Source organism: Humulus lupulus, chromosome 5 (genome assembly GCF_963169125.1).
Source record: "Humulus lupulus chromosome 5, drHumLupu1.1, whole genome shotgun sequence".
Lineage (NCBI taxonomy): Eukaryota > Viridiplantae > Streptophyta > Magnoliopsida > Rosales > Cannabaceae > Humulus > Humulus lupulus.
Window position 1 is genome coordinate 140,434,030 of NC_084797.1, and position 5,477 is coordinate 140,439,506.

Below are 5,477 nucleotides of genomic sequence, written 5' to 3' on the forward strand. Positions count from 1 at the left end.
TTTCTATTTTATGTGCATCTGGTTGTTTTTTATGCTCTGTATTCTGAATTAATTTTCTATTTCTATTGTTGCTCTTTCCAACTGCTTAGAAAGACCTTAAGGCATTAGTTGATTAATATATACATAAATAAAGAAACCCATGTAAGAAAGCTCAAATACCTTGAACCTGAATATTAATCAAAGAAACTTCCAACATTGAATGTTGCTTTATGCATTTTAATTTCTCATTAAGACCTGACTAAAAGCATTGAAGCAATCAATACAAAATATTATATTACCACTGTGTCAAAAAGCAATCAGTTGAATATTTATATTAGATGAAATTAGCGCATAAATGATCAACTCTTAATAATGGACCCATTCTAAAGATACTTTCATCTTTTACCAAAACATTGATAAGTGCTTATAGTAACTCTTAAAAAAACCATATTAATTATCAAAAGCATCAAACAAAGAAGCCTAAATAATATAAATATGCATATAGAAATAGACATGTTCTGTAAAATTATTACTAGGCAGCCACAGAAAAGTCTTCTCCCCATCAATTGTAGGAAGCTTGCTTTTCCCTTTAGTCTTCACCACAGCTGCCATATGACTGCTGCCCTTCTAAGACTCATTTAATATATCGTACAGTGGCATATCGGCAGGAACTCTGAGTATACAACATACAAATAAACACTGGATACTCTGACTGAATGTATTTTCTGAAAAATAAAAAATTAGTAATTGAAGAGTTAAGCAAACCGTGGTATTCTCCGAATGGAAATGGCACTGACTGGAGTCTCTGTTTCAGGTTGTACAGTAAGAAGACTTTTCACCTAACAATAAGCAGAATTGAACAAGTTAAAGAGCAGAGTACAAAGTATGTTGCCCGCTGTTAGTTCCTTTGATAAGTCAAATTTAAAATGCATCTAGTATACAAACATCTTCTAAACATTCACATTCTACTATTCTAGCACCCACTAGAAGCAGTCCAATAACGTTCTTCGGATTCCCAGAATAGACAGGAACTCGACTATGCCCATGAGCAAGAACTTTTCCCATAGCCTCCCTGTGTTATTGAATAAAAGGAGGAGAAAAATGAGAAATACAGTAAAAAAATATAATTTTTTTCTGCAACAAACTTCTGCTAAGAAAACAGAAAATAACTGTACAACGAGAAAACACATTGAGCTGTCATGTGATTCAAACATTCCTAACATTTCAATTACAGCATAAGACATGTTTCAATAAAACATGGGTCACGCCATTATGATATGCCAGAGCACTGTATGCGAAAATAAAAATAAAATGTACAAACTATCCTCAGTGAAACTTTGTGTAAAAAGGTGACAGAACTATTGACAAGCCAGCAACTAATTGGGATAGTGTTCCTAAGATGATAGGCTAGGAGCCTAGGACTGATATCACAGCTAAAATATCCTTCTTTTAACACAATCTATCACTACAACAACAACAACAAAACTTTCTATATTTTCTTCTTTTATAAAAAAAATAGTTTCTAAGGTCGAGTGACTGAATCTTTGAAAATCAGCTAAAAGCAGCATGTAAACAAAAATTGTGAAAACCAGTAAAATCCAATTGACAGAAAGAAAGAACAATGAATTCATGACCAAAACTCACCAGTCCAACTTTGAATTGACATCTAAGGAAAATGTTGATTCAATGGGTGTCATAGCCTCCTCAGCTGTCTGTTTTTTAAGATTTAAAAAAATTAATAATAGAAAGAAAGTAAGATGCTGATTTTCTAATCATGGCACATTATTGCAAGCTTACTATCATATTCAAGTTACAATTTCAGTATGAGCATAAAGAGTGAAATCATTATACATCAAAATGAAACTATAATGACAAGAAAAGTTTCCGAATGCTCTTTAAACCAAAAGATAAGATGACTGGGTAGTAAAGTAAAAAAATCCAAACAACTTTAAAACAGAATATTGAATAAGCGAGCTCGAGAGAGAGAAAGATTTAGCATGAGCACAGAGTTTCAAATAGCTATACTTCAAAATGAAATTACAATTAAAAAAAATAAGTTTTAGCCTCTTTGGTATAGTTCTAAAGACTCAGAGAGAGAGAGAGAAGTAGAAGAAGTAAAATAAACTTTCATATTCACCAGGATTTACGTCCATCTCATATAATAGTTGGATATAATACTATCACTGGCATACATGCAAATTAGAAGGAAATGAATGTAAGGAATAATGATATTTCTGTTAAGACCTTACCTTCTCAGTTAAATCTAGTGCCCCACTTATAATTGTTGTCTCGTCATGTGTAAGCTCGCCACCCTTGCCGGCCTATTATGACAAGATAAGGAAATTAGAACTAATGCCAAGATATATCTGTGGTAGATGATAGCAATAATTCGTATTTTCAACTTGTAAAGCTATTCCTTAAGTTAAAGAGCATATTAATTATCCTCAACAGCTTTACTTTACCTCTTGGCTGTGGATGGAGACAAGAACTTTTAACTGAGCTCGCCTAAATAAAGCTTCATTATGTCCTAATACCCAATCCAAAATCTGCATTGTGTATATCTCAAGTCAAAAAATAGATATAAATCCCTTATAATCTGATATCATTAAGAATCCATCGTTTTGCAACCAGATTCCACAGTTTTGCTTTACATTTATGATTTATTTTTAACCACTGGAAAAAATACTTAAATTCAATGACTAAAACACCAGTTTAAAATAGTATAGATTAGAGGGTTGATAAATGCAAATTCCAAGTTCACATTTAAATGTTTAAACATCAACTTTCCATTGGAGATTGTACCTTTCCAATTGGGTATGAAATTGGGTAGCAAATTATCATCAAAATCCGAACAAGCCAAACAAAGTTGGAACCTACTGCAAGTCCATATCTAGTGCATATAGCTTGTGGGATAACCTGATTTAGAAAAACGAATATCAAGTTTCCATCATAATAAGCCAACAAAAATATTGACACTTTACTATTAAACCAAGCATGAAAGTTAATGGAACAAAAATAAAATACCTCTCCAAAAAATAGAACAAAAGTCACAGAGAGAATTATAGCCACATACTGATTGAACATTTTATCCAAGTAAATTGGAAGGGCCTGCAAATTTGTGAATCACCATATCAAAACATCAATCTGGATTGTGAATACTCGATAAATATATAATCTATGCATAAAATCACATCAAATTCCAAATGCCAATCGAAAAAATTATTCCAGCACAAGCATATATATATTGATAATATTCAAAATGGTTTTTTGATATTAAATTGAAATCTGAAAAAAAAAAAAAAAAACAAATTATACCTCACAGAGACAAACGGAGGTCTCCAGTTCTTGCTCAAAGCCAGCGGGAGAGATAAACAGAGAGCGGGGGACGAGAGACTCAACGACTACAGCACGGGCGTGGTCGTGGTGTGCTTCAGTTGCGTGAGTACCGACGTGAGGGAGGCTTCAGCAGGGGTGTGGTTGTGGTGTGGTTCAACGGCGCGAGGGTTAGAAAGCCGAGAGAATGTGAGAGAGCGAATGAGAGAAAGAGCAAGGGAGAGCGAATGAGAGAAATACTGAATGCACTGAGAGATTAGGGATTAGGGATTTGAGACTGAATGCACCGAGACTGAATGCAATGAGAGAAAGACTGGTAGAGATTAGGGAGATTAGGGATTTGAGAGAGGGAGAGGCACGCTATTCTCCTTTGTCAATTTGCTGTTCTGTTTTGTCAATTTCAGGCGGCAAAAAGTGTTTCATTTGCCGCCTAAATTTTTTTTCCCGTGTCTTTTTTTCTTGTCTCCGTATCAATAGCACTTCTAAAATTATGTTATATTTTAATGTAATATTTGAGAAAAATTGTTGTAGTGCCTAACGAACGCAATGTCTTCTTTGCTTCATAAAATGAAGACGGCATTTCATTACCTTCGGGTAATAATTCTCCTAAAAATGTTGACAACTCTATCATTCCTTTATCACTCCACCCATGTTTGGCTTTTAAGTTATACAACCTAAGCAATGTTGATAATTTAGTGAACCTTGTACAATTAGGGAAAATAGGTTTCTCAGTATCTTCTAAGATTGACTAGAATTTAATTGGATCCACATGTAATTTATATTGTGCATCATCAATCATTTCTGCAATAGCATCAACTTTGTAATCGACATCAAAATACTTATTATTCTTAGATGGTCCCTCATCAGTGACTTTCATTATTTCTCCGTGCAAAAACCATACTTTATAACTTTTGTCTATTCCATTCCTAAATAAGTGATCTTTTATTTTAAAATTTGGCATAACACAAGGACAAGGAATACTATTAGGAGATTGAGTATTTCTTGCACAAAATTCCAAGAAAAACTCAACTCCATTCCTATATTTTAATGATAACCTATCCGCTGACATCCAATCTCTATCCATTGTCAAACTTCACACACAAAAAAACAAAGAACCAAACATTAACAATTAGGTTCATGGATTACCTAATTGACAAGTAAATAAAGAAAACAATATGTCCAAAAAAAATTGGCCAGCATTTCCCCTATTTTTATCACATTTCCCAAATTTAAAACGTGCATGTATACAATACATGATATACACAAAAATATTCAACAAATCAATTAAACATGCATTATTCTCATATTACTAATTCTTAAAAAAAATTGGGCAGCATATCTCCTATTTCTATCATATTTCCCAAAACTTAAATAAACCTATATTCATCACATCAACACAACAAACCAATTAATCAATCAAACATGCATAATTACAGCCTTATATCACTGCAGCATACAATCCCAAAACCTATCTCCACTATTTTATAATTCATACATTCCACTAAATTTAATATCTTAATTATACATTAAGGTTTAAAATATTACCTCTAATGTAAAAGCCTCCAAATCTTGATCTCACCAACAAAGTTGTCAACAAAATACCTACTCAAATATAACAATAAACAAAAAAATAATAAATAAGTTAAGAAAATATAAAAAATATATATTAAAGCTATATTATAACTAAATAAACAATAAAGTACTTAAATAAAATAAATAATTTGTTATATGTACTCATTTAACTACTTGAACCCGAAATAGTATATTTTTTTTAAAAAAAGTTAACAAATCACATAAAGAAAAATCAACTATAAATATCCTAACTAAATCAATAATAAAATATAACTTAAAGAAAACAAAGAATTTTAATGTATACATATTTAACAAATTAGACCCAAAATTTAAAAATAAATTTAAAAAGTTAACAAAATATAAACAAAAATTTACTAATATATTCAAACTAAACAATTAATAAAGTGAAACTTATACAAAATATAGACATTAATATATATATACTCATTTACATAAGTAAATTTGAAATTAAATTAAATTTTAAAAAAAATTGAAAAGTTAATAAAAAATAAAGAAAATATAATAAAAAAAATTCTAAAAAAGTAAAATATTAAAATGCAAAGTTTAAACCTAAAACAATTAAATAATCATGA

The 5,477-nt window shown here is 31.0% G+C and overlaps 1 pseudogene; it reads right to left on the reverse strand.

Annotated features, from left to right (window-relative positions):
* Positions 1 to 459: 459 nt before the first annotated feature.
* LOC133779533 (DUF21 domain-containing protein At4g14240-like) lies at positions 460 to 3,102 on the reverse strand (annotated as a pseudogene).
* Between the last annotated feature and the right edge of the window lie 2,375 nt (positions 3,103 to 5,477).